Source organism: Megascapheus bottae, chromosome 18 (assembly GCF_031878675.1).
Source record: "Megascapheus bottae isolate mThoBot1 chromosome 18, mThoBot2.hap1, whole genome shotgun sequence".
NCBI classification, from domain to species: domain Eukaryota; kingdom Metazoa; phylum Chordata; class Mammalia; order Rodentia; family Geomyidae; genus Megascapheus; species Megascapheus bottae.
Window position 1 is genome coordinate 30,657,034 of NC_143526.1, and position 26,737 is coordinate 30,683,770.

The following is a 26,737-nucleotide window of genomic DNA, read 5'->3' on the forward strand; positions in this document are numbered from 1 at the left end:
ATTAGAGATAAGTCTTAAGGACTTTCTTGTCCAAGGTTTGAACCACCATCTTCAGATCTCAGCCTCCTGGATAGCTTGGACTACAGGCATGAGCCACCAGTGTCTGGCCTTCTAAACGATTTAACCTCCCTAATTCTGGCTCCAGAATTAGCCATCTTACCATAGAAAACAGAGACCCATAGTGATTTGTCCAGTTGGTGACTGCTCCTGCTCTACTCCCCAGCCCCACACCACACCACACACATTTATTTGAGAGTTCCGGAAGAAAAGACATGAAAAAGGAGACAAACTCATGCAAACCCTCACACTTACTCACTCACAGACTCATTACCATCCAAAAATACAAATGCTCAGATTCCTACATACATACTCACATACTGCAAAAACACACTTAACAAGTCAGGTGTGGTGACACACACCTATAATCCCAGCACTTGGGAAACAAGATCTGAATTTGAGACCCACTTATGTTACCTAACAAGATCTTGTCTCAGAACAAACAAACAAACAAACAAAAAGCCAAGTCCGGTGGCTCATGCCTGTAATCCTAGCTACTCAGGAGGCTGAGATCTGAGGATTGAGGTTCAAAACCAGCCTGGCACTAAAGAACAGGAGACTCTTATCTCCAACTAATCTCTAGAAAATGAGAAGTGGGGCTGTGACTCAGAGGTAGGGCTGTGGCCTTGAACTAAAGAGCTCAGAGACAACCCCCAGGCCCAGGGGTAGGGCAGTAGTCTTGAACTGAAGAGCAGGAACAGTGCCTAAGCCCAGAGTTCAAGCCCCCTGACCCACAAAAAAAAAAAAAAAGGTTGGGTGCCCAAGGCTCATGCTTGTAATCCCATCTCTTTAGATGGCTGTGATCTGAAGAGCAAGGTTCGAAGCCAGCCCCAGGGAAGAAGAGCCTCCAGTTAACCAACAAACAACTAGAAGTGAAGGTGTGGCTCAAGTAATAGAACACCAGCTTTGAGCAGAAAAAAGCAAGCAAGAGCATGAGGCACTGAGTTCACACCCCAGTACCAGCACATATACTGACCCTTCCTCAAATAAAAATGTACATGCATATGAATATTCACACTGACACCCTCAGTCAGACATGTGCTTGTACACACTGTTAGGATAGATGATGATCTGCCCTTTGATATCTACCACAGTCCTGAGGCCTGAGGTTCAGCCAGTGAGCTGACTGACCTCCCTTCCTTCCTCTCCCCCTCCATTCATTCCCACAAAGATGCTTTAACACGCACTCAGCGAGCAACCAAGGACCTTGGGTCACTGAGACCAGGCCCTGTTCTCAAGGAACTAGTTGAGAAAGGAAAGCCTTACCAACCCTTCGCCACACAGGTTACTTGTGCCAGAGCAGGTCTGAGCAGAGCATTCAGAGTGGAGGAGGGAATGATTCACCATGACATAGGAGCCTCCCAAGGGAAGAGCTGCCCACTCAGTTCTTTTGAATGACACCGGTAGAGAGGGAAGATTGAACTGGTGAATTGTAGAATCAGAATCTGCAGGGTCCTGCTGGCTCTAAGTGGAAGCTTGGAGTGCCAGTGCCCTGCTTCATTCACTATGGGTATTTCTGCATTACACACACACACACACACACACACACACACACACCTTCACCTGGCACTGAAAGATACATTGACAGGTGCACCAACATATTACCGTCTTCCCTACATCCTCCAAAACTCATGTGTGTGTCTCTTTTATCTGTGTCTCTTGGGAGTGAATAGGCCAGGAGTGTGACCTAGAGTGCTTGCCTTGCATGCACAAAACCTTGGGTTTGATTCCTCCATTCCACATACATAGAAAAAGCCAGAAGTAGTGCTGTAGCATAAGAGGTAGAGCAGGAGCCTTGAGAAAGCTCAAGGACAGTGCCCAGGCCCTAAGTTCAAGCCCCAGGGCAAGAAAAAAAATCTTACACACTTTCTTGCCTGGGCTGGCTTCAGACTAAGATTCTTATATCTCAGCCTTCTGAGTAGCTAGGATTACAAGGTCGAGCCATTGTAACCCAGCTTCAGTGAGCCTTGTATCCCCAATTAACTACCAAAAAGAACCAGAACTAGAGACGTGGATCAAATGCAAGAGCACTAGACTTGAGCAAAGAAAAGCTCAGGGACAGCACTTAGACCCTGAGTTCAAGTCTCAAGTAGTGGGACAAAAAAGTATACCATGCCTGGCACAATGGCTTACGCCTGCAATCCTAGCTACATAAGAGGATGAGATTTGAGGATCACGGTTCAAAGACAGCCCGGGCACTAAAGTCCATGAGACTTTTATCTCCAATTAATCACCAGAAAACTGGAAGTGGCACTGTGGCTCCAGGGTAGGGTGGTAGCCTTGAGCTGAAGACTTCAGGGACAATGCCCGGGCCCAGAGTTCCCAACCAACAACAACAACAAAAAAAGTAGACCATGGCTGGATATGTGATTTAGTCGTAAAGTGCTTGCCCAGCATGCATAAAGCTGAGAGTTCAATTCCTTAGTACCATGTGAACAGAAAAAGCCAGAAGTAGCACTATGGCTCAAGTAGTAGGGCACTAGCCTTGAGCAAAAGAAGCTTGGGGACAGTGATGAGGCCTTGAGTTCCAGCCCCAGGACTGGAAAAAAAATTAAAAAAAAGTAGGCCATGCATTCCTGTAGGTCAGCTGTCAAACCTTAGGCATCTCTGCATTGCTACACTTATCTTAAGCACTGGCCCAGGACAATTACCTGGTCAAGCTTTGTAGAAAGGGATGGATGACACATGGGTTTGGACACGTCATTACATGAAATTCATTAGGTTTGTTCCATAGCTTTTTCTGATGTTTTGACATAGTTGCTGGCTCTTAAAGATTGTTAGAGTTTACCCAGAAACTCTCATTTCTAGCTTCTCCTAAAAAAAAATCAGAAGACCTGAGAACTGAGCCTGCCTTGTCATACCATAACAGATGTGCAAGCTATGAGTTGCCCTCTTTCCAAGAGATACGGAGCACCCCAGGCCAGACCCTGTCATCACCTGAGGTTCATTCCAGTTGTTACACCAACCCCAGAGCTGACAAGCATCTTCAGAATCCTCCCAGTGACGTCGGTCACTCTCATTTGCATATCTCTGAGATGTTCCCTTCATCCTGGAGTCTCCATGCAGCCAGGGCTTCCGGAGTACTTGTGTACATTATGATTTACCTGTCTTCCCCTAGCCAGCAGCCACCATTTCCTGTTGATGTCTCTAAGGCCACTCCCAAGCAGTTAAACCTATCCAGACAAAGGCAAAGGTGGCTAAACGAGGCAGGGTCACAGGAGGAACCATTTCTACAGCCAGTTTCTAGGAACCAAGATGATCCCTACCTTCTGTTCTGAAAACATGCGCAAAGATGATGTTGTGAGTTAAATGGTGGTACTCCATCCACTATTCTACCAGAGTAGCTGTATAACCCTTACTTGGGAAAATGATGTTTGTGGATGTCATTGAATTAAGGAATTTGAGGTAAGATCATTCTGGATGCTGAGGGCTGGTGGCTCACGCCTGTCATCCTAGCTACCCAAGAGGCTGAAATCCGAGGATCATGCTTCAAAGCCAGCCCAGGCAGGAAAGCCAGTGAGACTTATTTCCAATTAAGCACTCAAAAACCCCAAGTGGTAGAGCAATAGCCTTGAACAGAAGAGCTCAGGGCCAATGGCCAGGCCCTGAGTTCAAGCCTCACAGCCACAAAAAAGAAAAGAAAAAATACCATTCTGAACGAGAAAGGGTCCCAAATTCAATGTTGAATGATCTTATAGGAGAAGGGAAAGGACAGAGAAATGACCATCCTATGAAGACTGAGACAGACTGAACTTAACATTAATGAATGCCAAGGACTGCCAGCACTAGGCTCGCAGCTGCAATCCTAGCTCCTCAGGAAGCTGAGAACTGGAGATGGTGGTTTGAAGTCTTACCAGGGCAGATAAGTCCATGAGATGCTTATCTCCAATTGACTAGCAAAAAGTGGTACAATGCCAGCCTGGAATGGAAAAGCCAAGTAAAAAGTGCATGCTCCTTCCTCCCCCGCCCCCTGCCCACCTCCCACCACACACAGAAGGATCACCAGAACTCGGCGTGAAGTGCAAGATGAATTCTCCTTCAGAGCCTCTTGAAGAAACCAAGTCTGTGAATACCATGATTTTGGACTCCAAGCCTCAAGAACCATGAAAGAACTTCCTCTTCTCAAGACTAGCACTCTACTACTTTGAGCCATATACCACTTCTGGTTTTCTGGTGTTAATTAGAGATAATAGTCTCTTAGACTTTCCTGCCTGGGCTGGCTTTGAACCAAGATTCTCAGTTCTCAACCTCCCGAGTAGCTAGGATTACAGGTGTGAGCCACCAGCATGGTTTCCTCATTTTTGTGTCTACACCTGGCTTTTATGTCAACTGGGACCTCAGTTGGGATCATCAGCAAGAAACCTCCCCATGAACTGTCCTGTGGCTTGACATGTTTCCTCACGTCATGATGGCTGACTTCCCAGAATGAGAGACAGGCAGAGGCTACACCGCTTTTTATGATCTAGACTTGGAAGTCACATGGGGGAAATTGATGGTTATTATTGTAGTTGTTATTTGGCGATGATGTTACCAAGAATGATAGAGGGCTTGCTTCCCAATGTTCACACAAAATCACAGGTCCTTACGTTCCACTTTCTTTTTTTTTTTGGCCAGTCCTGGGCTTGAGCTCAGGGTCTGAGCCCTGTCCTTGGACTTTCTCAAGGCTAGAGCTCTACCACTTGAGCCTCAGCACCACTTCTGGCTTTTTTCTATGTATGTGGTACCGAGGAATCGAACCCGGGTCTTTGTGCATGCTAGGCAAGCACTCAACCACTAGGCCAAACTCCCTGCCCCTTTCTTTCTTTTTTTTTTTTTTTTGCCAGTCCTGGGGCTTGAACTCAGGGCCTGAGCACTGTCCTTGGGCTTTCATAAGGCCAGAGCTCCACCACTTGAGCCAAAGCACCACTTCCAGCTTTTCTATGTATGTGGCACTGAGGAATTGAACTCTGATCTTCGTGCATGCTAGGCAAGCACTCTACCACTAGGCCAAACTCCCGGCCCTAAGATCCACTTTTGAAAAAGCATTGCAAGATGTCTCACAAAATGGAGAGTCTCAAAGGTGAAACTTTTAGCAAAGGTATATACAGGATAAAGTAGAAAGTGACAGAAACTCAAACGGCAGCTGGTACCCACTGCCTCTATTCTTTCTGAACTGGAGAACAACAAGTACCTGCAAACCCCACCCTCACGCCCGCCCCACACAAGTATTGTCTAAGAATGTTCTTGGCTGAAGCTTACAGAAAAGCTGTCTGACCACTAGTCGTCTAAGAGGTTTATTTGTCTTCTTGGAAATCTCCACACACAGCGACTTTGGAAATCTCCACACACAGCGACTCACGATACCTCACTGGCTTCATAGTGTCATGCTCAATGGCTCTGATATTTTTGGCCCTTTTATTCTTTCCTCTCTGTGGCTTTGTGGAGCATGTTTCAAGGGTAACTGAAGTTGTCCTCACAGGAATAGTATGCTGTGAGTATTCGTGCTGAATGAATATTCATGCTTCATGAGTATTTGTATTTAATGAGTATTCATGTTTATTCATAATTAAATCAGGGCTACGTACTATGCATCATTTACTGAGCAGTGTTTATTAGGCATTTTATGAGTGCCAGCCACATGCATGTACTTCCTACCTCCAACCGTTATAATTCCCCATGAGTCTGAGATTATCTTTTTCTTTTTCTTTTTCCTCTAATGTTGGGCATTGAACCTAAAACCTCCTGCATGTTATGCAGTGCCTTCTCTATGCCTGAGCTATATACCCTTACTATCTTATTATCTTTCTTTCTCTTTCTCTTTCTTTCCTTTTCTATTTCTCTCTCCCTTCCTCCTTCCTTTCTATCTTTCTTTCTTGATTTTTCAATAAAGAAGGAAACGAAGCTCCAAAAAGAAATGACTTGTCCATGGCCAGGAGTGTGGCCTAGTGGTAGAGTGCTTGCCTGGCATTCATGAAGCCCTAGGTTCAATTCCTTGGTACCACATACACAGAAAAAGCTAGAAGTGGTGCTGTGGCTCAAGTGGTAGAGTGTTAGCCTTGAGAAAGTCCAAGGACAGTGCCCAGGCCCTGAGTTCAAGCCCCAGGATTGGAAAAAAAAGGAAAAGAAAAAAAAAAGAAATGACTCATCCAAAGCCATGTTGCAAAGTTAGGACACAAACCCAGTTATGTTCCAAATCTGTACTCTCTAGGGGAATACCAGGAGCTCTCATTTGTTAGGAAAGAAAATTAGAATAAGCTGGGCCGGGAGTTTGGCCTAGTGGTTAAAGTGCTTGCCTAGCATGCATGAAGACCCAGGTTTGATTCCTCGGTACCACATACATAGAAAAAAGCCAGAAGTGGTGCTGAGGCTCAAGTGGTAGAGCTCTAGCCTTGAGAAAGTCCAAGGACAGTGCTCAGGTCCTGAGCTCAAGCCCAGGACTGGCAAAAAAAAAAAAAAAAAAAAAAATTAGAATAAGCTTTTAGAAGAGGTTAAAAAGTACCCCTATTGGGGCCAGGAGTTTGGCCTAGTGGTAGAGTGCCTGCCTAGCATGCATGAAGACCCAGGTTCGATTCCTCAGTACCACATACATAGAAAAAGGCTGGAAGTAGTGCTGAGGCTCAAGTGGCAGAGTGCTAGCCTTCAGAAAAGCCCAAGAACAGTGCTCAGGCCCTGAGCTCAAGCCCAGGACTGTTGCTCCTCTCCTCTCCGGGGCAGCAACACGGGAACGGGGAGGGACACACAGGGCCAGCCTGTAGTCCCCCGGGAGCCGAGCGAGATGGTAAGTGTCGAAGACCCAGCCCTCCCCCAATCACCGGGGAAGAAAAAACCACGCTGAGTCAGAAGCAGTGTTAACCATGAAAGCGCATCAGATCTCTCTGCTGATCTCTGCTGATCTCTGATGCTCTCTGATGCTCTCCTCCTTTATTGCGTCAGACAATTAGTTATATACTGTTAGGGTAGGAGAAGGTGGGCACTGGGAAGCTAGCTAATAGGAAGAGGGCCTCTGTGCTACCACTAAGGGTCTTGTGGGGCTTTCAGGTACTGGGCAGGACAGGTGCAGGAAAGCGCGCGAGACTTGAGCTGCTGCGAGACCCACGAAACTGCGGGGGGTTCAATCGAGTCACGTACACAGAGATGCCTTAAGAGAAGTATGCAAAAGACCGAATGCCTAGACAAAGCCCTTTAATTGCAGCTGAGCCAGAATCAGGCCTCAGGGATGGAGGCTAGGCCCCAACACAGGACTGGCAAAAATAAAATAAAATAATAGTATCCCTATTAAAATAAAGGTAACTGGAAAAAAAAGAAAACTGACACTTGGTATACAAAGATGCCCTCTTCACATCATTTTAAAATTTTAAAAATTAGTGTACATTAAGCAAGCTGGGTGTTGGTGGCTCACACCTATAATCCTAGCTACTCAGAAGGCTGAGCTCTGAGAATCACATTTTGAAGCAAGCTCAGGCAGACAAATCCATAAAACTATTATTTCCAGTTAACCAGCAGAAAGCCAGAAATGGAATTGTGGTTTAAGTGGTAGGGTGCCAGCCATGAAAAAAAAAATCTAGTGAGATCACAAGGCCTAGAATTCAGGTCCTAGTTTGCATATGTGCAGGTGCATGCACACACAAGACTATATTGAGTGATTAATGTATTCCATCTAGACTTGCATAAGTACCCTCTGATGTCTGCATAATGATGAAATTGCATGCCATACATTTCTCAGTATGCATCCCTGTCAATAAATGATTACCTTAGCACGAGGAGCATATTTGAACAGAGTTCACTGTGTTGATGATGCTTTCTAGGTGCTTTACTAACAGAAGAGTTCATTTAATTCAGTTAATTTTCCTTAAGGGGATATTTAGGTTGTCTGGTTTTTGCTTTGTTTTGTTTCGGTCATTAGATTTGAACTCAGGACTTGGGAGCTATCCGTGAACTTTTGTGCTCAAGGCTAGTGCTCTATCACTTTGAGCCAGAGCTCCACTTCTGGTTTTCTGGTGGTTAATTGGAGATAAGAGTCTCATAGGGGCTGGGAGTTTGGCCTAGTGGTTAAAGTGCTTGCCTAGCATGCACGAAGACCCGGGTTCTATTCCTCGGTACCACATACATAGAAAAAAGCCAGAAATGGTGCTGAGGCTCAAGTGGTAGAGCTCTAGCCTTGAGAAAGTCCAAGGACAGTGCTCAGGCCCTGAGCTCAAGCCCAGGACTGGCAAAAAAAAAAAAAAAAAAAAAAGTTAGTACACACAATGTAGTGTGTGTGTACCAGTACTGGGGCTTAAACTTAGAATCTGGCCTCTGTCTCTTAGCATTTTTGCTCAACTGGCATTCTACTACTTTGAGCCACAGCTCCATTTCCAGCTAACTGGGGAGAAGAGTCTCAAGGACTTTTCCTGCCCAGTCTGGCTTGAAACTATGATCCTCAGACTTCAGCCTCCTGGGGTTGGAAAGTGCTTCCCAAAGAGCAAAAGTGTCATTCAAGTCCCAGTCTCAGACAAAAATCACACACAAAAAAATACTCAGCCTCTAAGTACTGACATTTGAAACAATGTCACCCCCATTTTTTTTAACTGCCAGGGAACTGTAGCCAAAGTGTAAGGGGGTTTTCTCCAAGATTATTTTGAAGTTTATGGGGGAGGGAGAAGATAGCAAATGTCAAATTCTTTCCCTAAACTATCTCTCCCTGTCCTTTGTTCCCTTTCAGGGGCTGAGTCAGCCAGTTGGGTGACCCAAGCCTACCCTGGGGGAGGGAGGAAGCCACACAACTGAGTCCTTTGAGCTTCTCTCTTGCCCCGAGGGCAGTGGCAGCTGGAAAGGGGCCCAACTTCACGGGGGAACAATAGTGCCAGCCAGCTGCAGTGAAGCAGAGCTGAGTGGCTTGGCCTGGTATGCCCTGAGTTCTGATGAGTGCCCCTTGCACCTGAGGGGCCCACTCCATTTGAAAACAAATGCCCACCAGTCAGGGATACTACTGAGATCATTTTCGCAAAGTTCTAGGAGACCCAGTGTATGTGATGCGGGAACCTCTCAGCAGAACAACTCCAGGCATGGAATTCTAGATTCTCTCCAGCCTGGGGACCTCAGAGTCACAGTATATGGATAGGAAGGCTCCTGATGATGGATTTACCTGAGGTTCTACCAAAAACAAATAGAAAAGCTGGGAGCCAAATCCAGGTTCCCTTTGACACAGAGAGTCTACCCTGAAGTGATACCTTGTGTAACCTTTTACGAGCATGCTCAATCTGTTGCTTTGATAAAGTTGACACATTAGTCTCTGGGCACCTGATCATTGGACTCTAGAACAAGATCTTAAGCCTGGATGCCTCCAGGACTGGATGACCTGTGGACAACAACTGACCCCACTCCTTCAAGCCAGTATTTCCTGTAATATAGTAACTGCCTCAGTGCAAACTGCTTTGAATCTTGTGACCTGGGGGTAAATGACTTTGTCATGTGGTAGTGGGCTCCAAGACAGTCTTCCAATTCCTTGTATAGTTAGTCTGTCTCCTCCCACAATGCCCAGGACTGACTTTTGTACCCACTGGGGAATGCAGAAGTGACATTCTGGTTTCTGAAATTGTCAGAAAAGACTGCAGCCTCCACCTTGCTTATTCTAATATCACTTGCTGGAGGGCTGAGGGGTGAGGCAGGGGTCAGCTGACATCTAGTATGGAGAAATCCACATGGCAAGTGTCTGAGTTTATTTGTTGCTGCTGTAATAACAGACGAAGTTTAATCTGTAGTAGTTTATCAGGCTCCATAGGTCCTGAGGCTGGGAAGTCCAGAATGGAGAACTCCCTTACCTCTGATAAAGGCCTTCCTTCTCCATTCAATCAGGCTGCTGGCCTTCAGCAGAGTAGGTGTGGTCAAGACATGACATAGCTCACTTTTAGAACAAACCTAGGCTTGTTAACTGGTCCATTTCTATGGTAATGATTTTAGCTGTCATGACTAGTTCTCTTAACAAGTCCTCCTGCTCAACCATTGTAATAGAAATTATATATCATCAAAAAAAAAAAGAAATTATATATCAGCCAGGCACAGTGGCTCATGCTTATAATCCTAGCTACTCAAGAGGCTGAGATCTGAGGATCTCAGTTCAAAACCAGCCCAGGCACTAAAGTCCAAGAGATTCTTATCTCTAATTGACCACTAGAAAACCCGGAAGTGGTGCTGTTGTTCAAGGAGTTAGATGGTAGCCTTGAGCTGAAGAGCTCAGGCACAGTACCCAGGCCCAGAGTCCAAGCCCCAGGACTGACTGACCAAAAACAAACAAACAAAAAACCATGTTGACCAGAGTTTTGGAGGGAATATTCAAACCATAACAGCAAGTAACTGAGACCCTCCATGGCCAATGGATTTATCAGCCTTGTGTGTGATCTCCTGCAAAACTGGATCCCTCAGTCCTGTGAGGCTTTAAGATGATGACTGAAACCTCATGAAATGTCCCAAGTGATAATCATCCAGTTAATTATGAGAAAATACATAACCAATGTTTATTCTGATTTTAAGCTCTGTGAGGTTATTACTAGATAATCAATGCAATCATTTTTGCCTCTCCCCCATCTTTATCTAACTTGTCTATCTTCTATGTTTGAAATTTTTGGTAGTACTGGGGTTTGAACTCGGGTCTTGGGAGCTTGCTAGGCTGACACTCTACCATTTGAGGCATACCTTTTCTCCTGCCCACCCCCTTGGCACCTGAGTTTGACATTGAGTCTTTTTTTTTTTTTGGTCTGTCCTAGGGCTTGAACTCTAGGTCTAGGCACTGTCTCTGAGTTCTTCAGCTCAAGGCTAGTGCTTTACCACTTTGAGCTACAGTGCTACTTCTGGTTTTCTGGTGGTTAATTGGAGATGAGTCGCAAGGACTTTTGTGCGTGGGCTGGCTTTGAACCGAGATTGTCAGAGCTCAGCCTCCTGAGTAGTTAGGATTACAGGTGTGAGCCACCATCACCTGGCATTAATTCAAGCCTTATTTTTTTAATTTTTATTATTATAAAGGTGAGGTACACAGTGTTAGGAAAATGGTGGAGAATGGAAAAGAAATAGGTCAGATTCAATCATCAACAGGTGAGGACTGTTAATTGCCAGCACGGGGCACAGATCTTCCCACAGGTCTGGAGGTTATGGGAGGGCCTGGATGTTGGGGTGGCTTATATGGGGTTTAACAAGGAGCCTGAAAATAAAAACGGACTATGGTTTCCTTGGGGCTAAAGATCATGTCTTTGGTCAGACCTAGGGTGAGGAGCCTATTGTCTCCTGGGGCCAAGGTCAGAATGACCTTCGTGAGGACAAGCATGTGCGCCTGCACCTGATGCTTTGTTTAACTTGGGGAAATAAGGCAGGACTCAATCCTTCACAGGGGGTTACAGTTACATAAGTCTAATAAAGAATACTTTTTTTTTTTTTTTGCTAGTCCTGGAGGTTGAACTCAGGGCATGGACACTGTCTCTTAGGTTTTTTTTCCCCCCTCCAAATTAGCACTGTACAACTTGAGCCAGCACCACTTCAGCTATTTTTTGGTGATTAATTGGAAATAAGAGTATCACAGACTGTCCTGCCCAGGCTGGCTTCGAACCGTAATCCAAAGATCTCAGCCCCTTGGAGTTGCCACAATTACAGGTATAAGCCACCAGCACCAGGCTTAACTCAGCTTTATTGCTCAAAGCTGACACTACCACTTAAGCCATGCCTCAAGCCCAACTTTTCTGCTGGTTAATGGGAGATGGAGTATCACAGACTTTTCTGTAGAGAATCTTGTTCTTCTTTCCTTATAAGTTAAAGAAGAAACTACCTGTCACCTCTGGAGCATTCTTCCCCAGTCAGGTTTCTGTCTCTACCTCCCCAACTCCTCCATCCTCCCTCTTGGAACTTATCAAATGCCTGGCTTTCTCACCTGCTAGAAGCCCTGGTCAACAGATTCTGCTTCTCAGAACTTCTCAGGATGTTCCCTGACCCCTGGAAGCTACCCAACAAGGGAATGCTTTGCTCCTTGTTCTACCTCCAAGGTTTAAATTTTAACCTTGCTATGGATTTGCCCTTTGAAAAGTTAATCAACCTCTGGAGTCATATTTTTTTTGCCAGTTCTGGGCTTGAGCTCAGGGCCTGAGCACTGTTCTTGGGATTTCTCAAGGTTAGAACTCTTCCACTCAAGCCACAGCACCACTTCTGGCTTTTTTCTATGTATGTGGTACCGAGGAATTGAACCCGGGTCTTTGTGTATGCTAGGCAAGCACTCTATCACTAGGCCAAACTTCCGGCTGGAGTCATATTTTTTTTTTCATCTGCCAGAGATTGTGGAATTTGCCTCCAGGTTGTTGAGGGAGAAGGAAATAGAAGACATTCCTAATCACTTTAAGGGGAAGGAGGGAGTGGAAAAACTATTTGGCAGTTTGTCCCAATACCTTTTTTGATGACCAAAGCCAATTGAAGATACCTTATTTTTTTTTTTTTTTTTTTTTTTTTGCCAGTCCTGGGCTTGAGCTCAGGGCCTGAGCACTGTCCTTGGACTTTCTCAAGGCTAGAGCTCTACCACTTGAGCCTCAGCACCACTTCCGGCTTTTTTCTATGTATGTGGTACCAAGGAATCGAACCCGGGTCTTCGTGCATGCTAGGCAAGCACTTTAACCACTAGGCCAAACTCCCGGCCCGATACCTTATTTTTAATTATTGCGTTTCTGGGGACTGGGTTCAGGACTTTAGACACACTAGGCAAACACTACCACTTGAGCCACACTCCTAATATCTCAAGTAATTTTTTTTTCTGTGTGTTAGTAGTAGGGCTTTAACTCAGGGCCTGGGTGCTGACCCTCAGCTTTTTCTGCTCTACAGCTATACTTGTGGCTTTTTGCTGTTAATTGGAGAAGAGTCTCACAGACTTTCCTGTCCCAGCTAGAATCCTCAGATCTCAGTTTCCTGAGTAGCTAGGATTAAAGGTATAAATCAATGAGTGGGCAATGGTGGCTCACGCCTGTAACCCAGACTACTCAGGTGGCTGAGATCTGAGGATCATGCTTCAAAGCCAGCCCAGGCAGGAAGATCCCCAAGAGACTCTTATCTCCAATTAACCACTCGAAAACTGGAAGTGAAGCTGTGGCACAAAATGGTAGAATGCTAGTCTTTAGCAAACGAGCTCAGACCCTGCTTGAGTCTGAACCAATGAATAAAATAAAATAAAATGTTTGTGTCACAGATGTCCAGCTTCTGACAGGTATTAATGCCACTCTTCAGTAAGGAAGAGTTCTGCTTTTTCTCAGAGTGGATTTAGGGTCTCCTAAAGAGACAGGGATAAGTGCTTAACTGTTGGTAAACAGTCATCAGGTAAACAGCTGATGTGGTCCTACAAGTAGCAGAGGGGTCTGTATCTGTCTCTGTATCTGTCTCTCACTCTCAATATATATGTCTATAAGCTCATGCATTCTTATTTTATGTTTTACATTTGATATTTTATACTACATTTGTCTTCTTGTTGTCGCAATTCAAATTGTCCCAAATCCAGGCAGCAGAAGCCCTGTCAAGCTGGCTTGGATTTCTTCTGACTCACTCTTATTAATTTGGGCCATTTATATTTTTTTGGCATAACAATATGTTCTAGGATATCCTTATACTTTTTTTCCCCCAAGCTCATTTCTCCACAGTGCCCTGGTCACTTTTAATAAGGGAGGGTATTTAAAGATTAAGATTTGCAGTGGCTCATGCCTGCAATCCCTGTAATCCTAGCTACTCAGGAGGCTGAGATCTGAGGCACAAAAGGGCCTGAGACTCCTATCTCCAATTAACCTCTAGAAGACTGGAAGTAGGGCTTGGCTTTAGGGTAGGGTGGTACCCTAGAGCTGCAGGTCTCAGGGACAACGCCAAGGCGAGGGGTAGGGTGGTAGCCTTGAGCTGAAGAGCTCAGGGACAGCTTCCAGGCCGAGTTCAACCCCATGACCCCCCCCACACACAAAAGACTAAGATTTGCTTATTACTTCTGGATTTTTATTACTTCCAAGCTCTCCCTTTCACTGGACAAATATGAGGAAGAATAATTATTATATGTAACACACATATATATGTATATGTATTCACATGCCATGTACATATGAAATATGTGGATATATGTGCAATATATACGATATATGATGTATACAATGTATAGTATGTATTATATTAACATATATGAATATATTATATAGACATACATACCATGGAATTATATTATTACTTCAATTTCTAAAATTTATCTTTTTTCCCATTTTTTTCTTGAGACAGGGTTCAGCCTGGCAGAAAAGTCTGTGAGGCTCTTCTCTCCAACTGACAGCAAAAAAGCCCAAGCAGGCCTCAAATTCTTGATTCTCCTGCTTAAGCTTCCATGTTATGGGATTGCAGGCAAGTGCTACTATGCTCAGCTTCTTTGGTTTTTTTCTTACATGGATAGTATTCAGTCCTAATAATAGCTTATTTTCAGATTTCTTTTATTTCACCATGTACATACAAAATGTATCACATACTATAGTTCTAAAATTACTATGCCAACATTAACAGTAACAAGAATTCTGAAATATGACAAACAATTCATTGCGGGTGAGATAGGCAGAGGCTTTATGAGAAATTCTGAACTTGAAACCCAAGTGAAACAAAGCTAGGATATATTCTCTTTCCACCTGTGTTTAACAAGGCTGCCAGATCTTGAGTTGAGGATTCTCCAGAAGAGTGAGGCCAGGAACTGATCACAATGATAAAGCAAGAATCCAGGTTGACCGGCATGTCAAAGAGGAGGAACAGGTGGACAGTATGTCAGAGCCAGTGAATTTATAGCCCCAGAGAGATCAAAGTTGGAGGAGAGGTTGGGAAGAAAAATCAAAGACTGAGACTTAGCCAGGAGCAGATACACACACCTGTAATCACAGATATTTTGAAAGCTTAGACAGGAAGACCACGTTTGAGGCCAGTCAGGGTTACATAGGGGGACCCTATTGCAAACCAACAAAAAAGTAAGAAACTAATTAGTCCTTTCACAGAATATGAAAGGTCAGAGAAAAGGAGAAAGTTTTCTGAGGTCACACAGCAATGTTAGAGTGCGTCTGTGACAGTAGCTCTGTTGAATTCAGATCTTGGATCAACCCACTGTTCTACTGAGTCAGTGAGTTCAGCCTCTGGGACTTATATGCTGTCAGGCTGCCTGGTGCCAACATCTCACCTGGGTGGCCACCATCCCCTTTGAATACTGCATTCTGCCAACCATCATGGACTCCTCCTCACCTCTGTCAGAACATGTCCCCTTCTGGCTGAATTAATAGTTCTGGAACATGCTGATTGTAAAGGTTCAGCCCATCAAAGGCTGAGTCTTCTTCTGACCTGGTTTATAATCAGCAAAAACCAACTTCTATTACCTCGATGGAGTATTCATTCTGTGCCCCAGATGGCACATGCCCCCCTCTCATTTACACTTTACAGCCTCTCATAATCATTTCTATTTGTAGATGAGAATACCAAGGCTCAGAGACATGAAATCACTCACTCATGGGGCCAAGACTATTGAGCTGGAAAACAGCCAGAGGCACAGTTGATCCTTAAGATTTCTGGCTCTCTCACTTCTTGCCTTGTGCAAATTATGAAAGTGAAATAAGATAAAGAGATGGTGGCGTTTGTACTTGAATAACACATTCTCATTAAAGTAATGTTTAACCCCACCATTCTCACATTCTGGGCCCCGATCTGCCATTGCAGCTGGCATTTCCTGTCAAGTCTCCTCCAGGATCTCCTTGGAAACTGTGTCTTACCTGAATTCCACACCCAGTCTTCTAGGATGCACATGATCTTGCCATTGCCAAAGCCTGCTAACCTAATGGAGCTGGCACTTACAATGTGCCTGACACAGGACTGACTGTGTGTGGAGAATAGTAAAGCCCCTAAAATACATGCACAACCTTTCCATCTCATTAATAAGGAAACTGAGGCAGAAGGAGCAGGATAGCAGCTGTTGCTAGCTAACATCCAGAACTCAGGGTAGGCTAGCATCCAGAACTCAGAGACATGATCTAATCACACTGTTTTCTCTGACTTGACTCCTCAGGCTGCTTGGGAAGTTGTTCCTAGTGGTACAGAATCTGCAGCATTGTGCTCTGGTTCTCACAGAGGCTCTGGGAGCCCCTAACACCCATTCATAAATTCCTTTCCTCTGCACACTGAAAAGGAAATGGAAGAGACCAACTAAGTTGGTCTTTTTTATTTGCAACAAAAAAATCTTAAAAATAGCTTTTTTGAGATTGAAATTGGGTATCATTCAATTCCCTCACTTCAAGTGTATTTTTTAATATATTCACAGAGCTGTACAATCTCCATAGTTATTTAAGAACACTGCGTGTGTGTGTGTGTGTGTGTGTGTGTGTGTGTGTGTGTGTGTGTGTGTGTGTGTATGCCTGTGGGCATGCACATGCCCATACTGGGGCATGAACTCAGCTCCTAGGTGATGTCCCTTAGATTTTTCCCCTCAAGGTTAGTGTTCTACCACTGGAACCACTGTCCACTTTTTGGCGAATATTTGGAGATAAGAGTCTTCCAACCTTAATCCTTAGATCTTCCTGAGTATCTAGGATTACAGGCATGAGCCACCCGCACTAGGTTGAGATAATGTGTTGTAAAACACATTTTATACCCCCCAAAAAGTTGTTTCCCTAAGTTTGTGTTTGTTTTGCTAGGATAAGTGTCTTTAATTCATCCATGCTCAGCTCCCAGAGCCCACTAATTATTTGTGGCAAGTGTGCAAATAAGAAGAGAGCTGTTCTTCCCCCTCCCCCCATTCCATTTGTCCTTTTTTTTTTTTTGCAAGTCCTGGGGCTTAAACTCAATCCCTGAGATTCTTTTGCTCAAGGCTAACACTCTACCACTTGGGCCACAGCACTGTTAAGGGGAGCAGGAACTGGCACCATCCTGAATGCCCTAAGAGTTCCCCGCCCCATTGTGGAAGGTTGACAATGGTACAGCCCAGCCACCTTGACCTTCTCCCCACCCCCATGAGGAGGGATATGTGGTACAGCCCAGTCGCCTTTGCCCTTCTAGGGAGGGGCAACCTTGACCTTCTCCCCACCCCCATGAGGAGGGATATCCGCTTGGGTAGGGAGGGGGTCAGCTTTGTGTGGAGACCTTTCCAATTTGCGTGCCAATTCCAACTAAGGTGATAGGTAAATTCAAATACTAGGACGTAACCCTATTGGCTACCTGCGTGTGGCTGCAGCCGGCTATGTGACCCTTCTGTGTATGTAACAATCCCATCAACCACCTGTATCTGGCCAGGCTTGACCGCATGGCTTTGGCCCCTAAAAACCCAGCATGAGCGCTGCTCGGGGTCACAGTGTCAGCTCCCGAGTCTGCACTGTGTCCCTGGCTGGTCAGTTCACCATCTACTTCCCCAATAAATTCACCTTTTTATATGAAACTGTCTCTGTGTGGTGGACTCTGGTGGGACGTGGAATCCTCACTTGGAGGGGTGTAGATCCCCTCCTCTTGACCCCATAACAAGCACCACTTCTAGTTTTTTCTGTTTAAGTGGTACTGATGAATAGAACCCAGCACTTTACCACAAAGCTAGACCCTGTCCTTCCTTTTTTTTTTTTTTTCCTGGTCCAGGGGCTTGAACTCTGGGCCTGGGCACTATCCCTGAGCCTCTTTGTATTCAAGGCTAGTACTCTACTGCCTGAGCCACAGAGCCACTTCCAGCTTTTCCTGAATAGTTTATTGGAGATAGACTCACAGACTCTCCTTCAGGGCTGGCTTTGAACCGCAATCCTACAGCCTCCTGAGTAGCTAGGATTACAGGAGAGAGCCACCAGCACCCAGTTTTCTTTTGTCCTTTTTACTAAACATTACCATTTATGAGGGATCATAAAACAAAGCAAAGCTCGATGTATATGTATTACCTAAGAAAAACAGCTGGTTAATTTGGACATGAGAGTCTCTCAGATTTATCTGCCTAGGCTATCTTTGAATCTCCATCTTCTGATCTCAGCCTCCTGAGAACCTGGGATCACAGGTGTAAACTACTAGCACCTATTTCGATGAAATTTTCATACCACTATTGAAGGCACTACCTGGAATACTTTTGTATATATCCATCAATGCACATTTTATTTTTTTGCCAGAACTGGGCTTGGGCTCAGGGCTTGAGCATTGTCCTTGGACTTTCTCAAGGCTAGCATTCTACCACTTGAGCCTCAGCACCACTTTCAGCATTTTTTTCTATGTATGTGGTACTGAGGAATCGAACCCGGGTCTTCATGCATGCTAGGCAAGCACTCTACCACTAGGCCAAACTCCCAGCCCAATGCACAATTTTTTAAAAGACACTTGCTGAACTGTGAAGAGAGAGTTCTAGAGTTGAGCTGGTTGGATTTGAATCCTATTGATGCTAGTTATTAGCTGATCTCAAGTTAGTCACATAAACATACAGTTGCTTGATCTGATAATCAAGCACTTTTATTGCACACTTGGACTTGTCAAGGCATTAACACCAGTCCAGCTTCACAGATGGGGGAACAGCTCGCCTGCAGGTGACTGAATCTGTTGATTTTATGAGACCCATCCCTCCTCCATCTGCTTCTAGAAGATTCTCAAGAACTGAACACAGCCAGGCACCAGTGGCTCATACTTCAACCTCCTACTCAGGAGGTTGAGATCTGAGGATTGTGGCTAAAAGCCAGCTCAGGCAGAAAAGTCCTCGAGACTCATCTCCAACAAACTACTCAGAAAAGGGCAGAGGTGAGGCTGTGGCTCAGGTGGTAAAGTAAAAGAGGCTCAGAGACAGTGCCAGGACTTGATTGAGTTCAAGCCCCAGGACAGAAGAAAAAGGAGGAGGAGGAGCAGGAGGAGGAGGGCGGCAGCAGCGACAAAGTCTCACATGTTTTTATATTTCTAGGTGAAGTCTCTGCCACCTCAGGAGAAATTTGCATAAATCAAAGCTAAATTCCCAAGAATGTTTCTGTCTGACACCTTCCTAGCTTGCATAAATAACCTGCATGCATGTTGCTTGATTCTGTCTTTGCATGAGGAATTTACAGGTATGATTTTATTCTTTTTTTTTTTTTTTTTTTGCTGTTGCTCATGGGGTTTGATCTCTGGGCCTGGGCACTGTCTCTTTGCACTTCAACTCAAGGCTAGTGCTCTACCACTTTGAGCCACAGAACCACTTCCAGTTTCCTGGTTGTTGATCGGAGATAAGTCTCACAGACTTTCCTACCTGGGTTGGCTTTGAACAGTGATCCTCAGATCTTAGTCTCCTAAGTAGCTAGGATTACAAACTTAAGCTACTGGCACCTGGATCTTTTTTCTTTTTTTTAATATAATGCAGATTCTGGTTTAGGATAAGTATCTTCAATGTGAACTCTAGGCAAAACCTGTCCTGGTCTGCAATGTATAGAGATGAGCCAGTGAGGCTTGGCAGATTTGAAAGGAGATTTAAAAGCAAGAAAAGAGAGAAAGAGGAGCAAAAAAAAAAAAAAAAGAAAGAAAGAAAGAAAAGAAAAGAGGGAAGGAAGCTGGGCACTGGTAGCTCATGCCTTTAATCCTAGCTATCCAGGAGGCTGAGATCTGAGGATCACAGTTCGAAGCCAGCCTGAGCAGAAAAGTCTATGAGACTCTTATCTTCAATAAACTACTCAGAAAAAGCTGAAGTGACACTGTGGTTTAAGTGGTAGAGTGTTAGTCTTGAACAAAAGAAGCTCAGGGACAACGCCTGGGCCCTGAGTTCAAGCTTGGTACTTGATTAGCAAAGACACACACACACACACACACACACACACACACACACACACACACACACACACACACACGTGCACACAAATTAAACAGAACAATTAGAAAAATTATACAGCGAATACTCATCTTCTTACCTACCCTGATCCTGCTTTTTTTTTTTTTTGCCAGGTGTGGGGCTTGAACTCAGGGCATGAGTACTGTCCTTGGACTTTTTCTCAAGGCTAGAGCTCTACCACTTGAGCCACAGCGCCACTTCCAGGTTTTTCTTTTCTATGTATGTGGTAAGGAGGAAGCAAACCCAGGTCTTGGTGCATGCGAGGCAAGCACTCTACCACTAGGCCAAACTCCCAGCCCTGATTCTATTGTTTTTAACTGTTTGCTACATTTTCTTTGTTGCTCAAATCAAAATGAAATCATTCATGCTAAAGTTCCAGTCATAAATTGAAATAAACTTGCTTGAGAAATCAAGAGAATGTGCTATTAAACCCACTTAGAAGCCAGTTCTAGCTGGCATGTAAGGAAGTCCTCTCAGTGTTTGTCTTTATAAGGGAAGTAATTTTGAAATGCCCTATTCACTTTTTGTTCTTTGTTTCTGCTTTCTTCAGTTCCTTAGTGTACAAAACCACACTCTTCTGCTCAGCTCATGAGAACACTCATTCCATTTTATGCAATGAAGTGCTGACTGGCTCTAGAATTGCAAGTAAAAGTCAATTAAGATATTTAAACTAAAAAATCTGCTGTTAGGGCCGGGAGTTTGGCCTAGTGGTAGAGTGGTTGCCTAGCATGCACGAAGGCCCAGGTTCGATTCCTCGGTACCACATACATAGAAAAAAGCCGGAAGTGGTGCTGAGGCTCAAGTGGTAGAGCTCTAGCCTTGAGAAAGTCCAAGGACAGTGCTCAGGTCCTGAGCTTAAGCCCAAGACTGGAAAAAAAAAAAATCTGCTGTTATTTCCTGGGTATCAGTGGCTCATGCTTGTAATTGTAGCTACTCGGGAGGCTGAGATCTGAGGATCATGGTTTGAAGCTAGCCGGGGCAGGAAAGTTTGTGAGACTCTTTTCTTCAATAAACTACTTTTAAAAGCTGGAAATGGAGCTGTGAATCCATTTGTGACTCCAGCCTTGACAAAAGAAGTTCAGGGACAGTGTCCAGGCCCTGGGTTTAAGTCCCAGAACTGGTACCATAGAACAAACAACAACAAATCTGGTATGTCTATCTTTGATAACCTTCTTTCTTCCTTTCCTTCCTTCCTTCCTTCTTTCCTTCCTTCCTTCCTTCCTTCCTTCCTTCCTTCCTTCCTTCCTTCCTTCCTTCCTTCCTTCTTCCTTTCCCTTTCCTTCCCTTCCCTTTCTTTCCTTTCTCTCCTCTCCCCCCCTCTCCTCCTCCTCCTCCTCCTCCTCCTTCCTTCCCTCCCTCCCTCTTATTTCCTCAGGATCTGGACACCATCCCTGAAATTTTTTATGTTCAAGGCTGGCACTTGACCACTTGAGCCCCAGTTCTACTTCTGGCTTTTTGATAGTTAATTAGAGATAAGTTTCATATCCTTTTTTCTGCCTGGGAGGGCTTCAAACTATGATCCTCAGATCTCAGCCTCCTGAGTAGCTAGGATTTCAGGTATGAGCCACTGGCAGATAGCCTATTTCCTATTTTTTTTAAATTGATATTCAGTTGCACCTACAGTCTCTGCTGTTCCTCAGAGATATTGTCTGTCCCTTATCATAAAGATGTTTTCAATGAGTCTAGTGTTTGGAATCTAAGATGATTGCAAAATGTCTGCACAGAGAATGGCATAGAGCAAATACACAATACAAATGGCTTAGAGCAAAGAAATAAAAGAGGCAAGGATGCCAAGCTTTTCTTTTGCTTTTAGTCAATCGATGACATCAAGTTACAAGTCAGCACATGAAGAGACACTTTATCATTTTGGAGTTTCCAAAGATTTTTAGAAATTATATGCCAAGAAATCAGAGCAGGGGCCAGGAGTTTGGCCTAGTGGTAAAGTCCTTACCTAGCCTGCACAAAGACCTGGGTTCGATTCCTTGGTACCATATACATAGAGAAAGCTGGAAGTGGTGATGTGGCTCAAATGATAAAACTTGAGAAAGCCCAGGGGCAATGCTTAGGCCCTGAGTTCAAGTACTAGGACTAGCAAAGGAAGGAAGAAAGAAAGAGAGAGAGAAAGAAAGAAATCAGAATAAACAAATGTTACATGCTATTTTACTTTTCTCATTAGTAATTTGTTATTTCTTTCTCACTGCTTAGAGTTCCACTGTATGATAATACACTATAGTTTATCCATTCTTCTATTAATAGAACATAATTCTTTAAACTAGTTATCAATTTTAAATCTGAGTTCGTATTCCAGCTCTCTAGGTATTAACTATGTGATGATGGACAGGTTACTGTTCCTGTCTGAGACTCAATTTTCCCACTGCATAATATAAATTATAGTTATTGCTTATTGAGTGTTTGCCTGACACCATTTTATTAGCAAATGATATAGATATTAGCCAATTTAATACGTCAAAAATATTCAAAGTTAGCCAGGTACTTGTGGTCCATGCCTGTAATCTTTGGTACGCAGGAGGCTGACATCTGAGAATCATAGTTCGAAACCATCCCAGGCAGAAAACTGAGAAATGGCGTTGAGGCTCAAGTGGTAGAGTGCTAACCTTGAGCTAAAGAAACTAAGGGACAGTGTCCAGGCCCTGAGTTCAAGCCCTAGGATTGGGGGGTGGGGAAAGGAATTAGTAAATGGTCATGTTTAAGGTAAAATAATATCTGTTGTTTTTTTTTTTTGCCCGTCCTCGGCCTTGAACTCAGAGCCAGAACACTGTCCTTGGACTTTCTCAAGGCTGGAGCTCTACCACTTGAACCACAGTACCACTTCCTGTTTTTTCCTATGTATGTGGTACCGAGGAATCGAACCTGGGTCTTCGTGCATGGTAGGCAAGCACTCTACCACTAGGCTGAACTCCCAGCCCTGTTGTTGATGTTTTTGTTGCTGTTATTGATGGTGGTGGTGTTTTGTTTTCTTTTTATGGTGTTGGGAATCAAATCCAGGGTTTTGTATGTAACATGATAGGCAAGTACATATCTACTGTTTATTTGAAATGCAAATGGAACTGAATATTTAATATTTTTACATTTTAAATAAAAATAGCTGTCCTGAAACCAGGGACAGAACTGTGTACGTACCTCATTTTGTGGATCCAGAAACAGTTTCAAAGAAGGGAATAATAGAGCTCAAGTCTCAGGTCTCTGCAATGTCTTTGCACGCAGATCTCAGGCTCCCTGAAATCTGTTTAGTGTCTTCTGTCGATTAACATACAGCTCTTCAAGCTTTCCCTTACCTCTGGCAACTGAGAGCAGAGAAGATCCAAGGAAGAAGAGATAGCAAGGAGCATGACTAAGTGTTCTACAGGGTAGAGCCAGTCAGTGACAGGCGGCTTGTGGGCTGCTGGGGTTTCTCTCCCAACCCCTCCCAGTTCTGCAACTGGCTTTCTTCCCTCTTCCTCTTCCATGAGCCCTTCCCTTCCTGGTGGAAGGATCCCCTAGGCTTCTAGCTCCTGCTCTGGCAGGTCTGGGTCTGGGCCTGTCTGAGCTGGATGTCCTTGGCAGAAGGAAATGAAGGTGGTTTAAGGTTCTCTTAGAAACTTTTCTTCCCCCACCTCTCGCTCTCTCTTTCTTTCTTTCTTTTTTAATAAAATCCAGGTCAAGACTGAGATGAGTTCTGGACCAAGGAACTTGGGAGCAAGAACCACATAGCATGAAAGGATGAGGAAATGGCCTGGATAGGATTTGCTGCCTTCCCCAAACAGTTGGTGTGTCCACCGACCTGGATCTTGATCCTAGAAGGTAGGATTTACTATTTTCATACAGAAGCTCAGGCAACATGGCCTAAGATCGCCTTGGCAGTTGCTGCTCTTCCATTTTCCCATCTTTTTTTCCCCCCAGTCCTGGGGCTTGAATTCTAGGCCTGGTCGCTGTCCCTGAGCTCCTTTTGTTCAAGGCTAGCACTCTACCACAGCACCATTTCTGGCTTTTTCTATGATGAATTGGAGATGAGTCTCACAGACTTTCCTAACCAGACTGGCTTTGAACCAAGACCCTCAGATCTCAGCTTCCTTAGTAGCTTAGATTACAGACCTGAACCACAGATGCCCAGCTTGTTCTTTTTTAAAATGCCACTACTGAGGCTTGAATTCATGGCTTGGGTGCTGTCCTTTAGCTTTTCTGCGCAAGGTAACATTCTACTCCTTGAGCCATAGATTCACTATTGGCTTTTTGTAGCTTAACTGGAGCTTGACTGTAGCTTGGATGAACTTGATTGTCCTGGCTGGCTTTGAACCATGATCCTCAGATCTCAGCCTCCTCGTAGCTAGGATTACAGGTGCGAGACAATAGTGATTGGCTATGCATTCTAAATTCTAAAGAAAAATTGTTCATATACAATCATGATACTAACAGATAATCTTCCTTTAGACTTACAGAACTCAGAACATCTGGTGACCTTCATCTGGTGTCAGAATGTAGAATTTCCTCTAATCCCACCCAGTATTCTTTGGAATACTCACCAAACTAACATAATTCAGGTAAATTGTCGTGATGTTTAACACGAAGAAAAGCAGTATGTGTCTAACTAGTCCAAGGAGGTCAAAGTTGACTGAGATGTTCTGGGGAAAAGCAGGGGGGGTACACACACCCTGGGTGAGAAGACACAGGCCAGTATGTCATCTTCCTGTTCCTTGATCCTCTCCTCTTCTGTTCTGGCTTTACAAAAGCCCCCTTGTACCTCTAAGCCCTATAAGATGGGGCTCTGAGGCAAGCCTCAAAGGAAACTGGCTCTTGAATAAAACCGATCACCTTTCTACTAACTCTCTAACTTCTGAGTATTGGCTTTCCAGTGACAAGTAGCAGGGTAACAGAAGGTTGTTGACTATAGGACTGGATCTATGATCTGTGTGCTTCTCAAGCTTAAATTATTAATTCTGCTAGGTACTGCTTCCCAGATTAGAGCTAATTTACCCTGCAGGCATTAGTAGTGCCATAGTCCAGTGTTTCTCCCAGTGTGATTTCTAGGCCTCAGCATTACCTGGAAACTTGTTAGAAATACTCATTCTTGAAAGCCCAAGGACAGTGCTCAGGCCCTGAGTTCAAGGCCCAGGACTGGTTAAAAAAAAACAACAACAACTCATTTTTGGACTTGATCCTAAAACTTTCTGTCTCAGAAATCCTGGGTTTGGAGGTGTAAGTCACTGCACAGTGTGTACCCAGCATGCAAGTGCCTGGATTTAATTATGGGGTAGGGGGAGAGGGAAAGACGGGGGTGGGGGGGTGGGGAGAAGAATGAACAAAAGAAAGAATGAAAGAAAGATGGAAAGGAAAGGAAGAAAACTCTCAAGGGATTCTAAAAGTGTCACTCACTAGAACATTTACCCAGCATGTTTGAGGCCCCGAGTTCAATCCTGAAGTGGATTGAACTCTGATACTTAACAACTCCCCAGAATCTAATGAATCTCTTTAGATTCTGATACTCTAAAATTTTGCAAAAAGAATGCTACATTTATAGAAACAAAATATAGTTTTCAAAGCACATTTGATAAGTGAAGATAAAGTATGAGGCAGGAACAGAGGAAGCAGAGGAAAAATTTATTTGAACGTGAGAGTAAGGTGTCAAGGAAAGTGAGGCTGCTACCAGGTTGGTATAGCCCTGAATTAGGACTCCCTGTTGGGAGAGGAGAGGTGTCATAGAAGGTCCTGTTCACCTGCTTCTCAGGTGAGGGGGAGGAGGAGGAAAGCACAGATCCCTAGAGGCAAGAGAGTGAGAAGCAGAACTCTGGTCGTCTGCTTGCTGTGCTCATGGACATTTGTATATCTCTTTGGGCAAATCTCATTGGTATGGCAGGTTCACAGTCTACCTTACCCCAAGGGGAAGAGAGCCTGCCCCGGAGCAAGTCTGTACCAGGGGCATCAAGGGCCTTGCTGCTCTCAGGGTTGATATCTCTGTCTGTCAGGGTCTTTAGGAACAGGAAGATATATTGTTTCTGCTGGGTCATCTCCCTTCATTCGATGAGTAATAAAGTTTGATAGCTACCCATAGAATATGAGTGGTATAGAGCCCAGAAATCTATTTCTTAACAATAAGAATGGTATTAATTACTATATGTACATGTGTAAGTATGCATGTATGTATTTTGTGCTAGTCCTAGGCTTGAATTCAGGGCCTGGGTGCTGTCCTTGAGCTCCTATTGCTCAAGGTTAGCCCTTAACCACTTAAACCATGGATCCACTTCTGGCTTTTTGGTGGTTGATTGGAGATAACAGTTTCATGGACTTAACGACCCAAGCTAGCTCAGTCCTCAATCTCCTGAGTAGCTAGGATTACAGGAATGAGCCACTGGACCCAGCTAATTGCATTAAGATTTTAATATAGCATATGTCAATTGTACAAGGAGATTTCACTGTGACATTTTCATACATGTATATATCTCATCAACCTTAAGTTCCCCCCACTCTCCCTTCCTCATTCCCCTTTAGTCCTTCCTTTCTTCTTAACACAATTTTTTTTTAAACCAGGCACACATTTGTAATTCTAGCTACTCAGGAAGCGGAGATCTAAGGATGGTAATTCAAAGCTTCCCTAGGTATGAAGGTCTTATATCCAATTAACCACCAAAAAGCCAGAAGTAGAGCTCAAGTGGTAGAGTGCTAGCCTTGAAGGAAAAAAAAAATGCTCAGAGGCAGTACCCAGGCCCTGAGTTCAAGCCCTAGGACTAGTGCACACACACATACACACAAAGTATGCAATGTTAATACCCTTCCCAGAGCTAGGCAGGCACAATGAGCAAGGGAAGTCTGCTAAATTACCCCAATCCTAACTGTCCCTTCTCCTTGTCAAGGAGTTAGGCTTCTAAGTACAAATGTTTACTGATGGGAGAAAATACAAAGTTAGTTTGCCAGTCTCAGGGCTTG

General features: G+C 44.3%; 1 protein-coding gene across 2 annotated transcripts in view; it reads left to right on the forward strand.

The window, feature by feature from the left end:
* The first annotated feature begins 19,042 nt into the window (after window positions 1–19,042).
* Itch (itchy E3 ubiquitin protein ligase) overlaps window positions 19,043–26,737 on the forward strand; it is an 80,143-nt gene continuing 72,448 nt past the window's right edge. Inside the window, exon 1 of one of the 2 annotated variants that reach the window (XM_090352199.1) lies at window positions 19,043–19,067. The gene's annotated coding sequence lies outside the window, so the exon portion shown is untranslated. Of the gene's footprint in view, window positions 19,068–24,337; window positions 24,358–26,737 lie in introns of those variants that run through there. The other variant, XM_090352198.1, reaches the window with a different exon arrangement.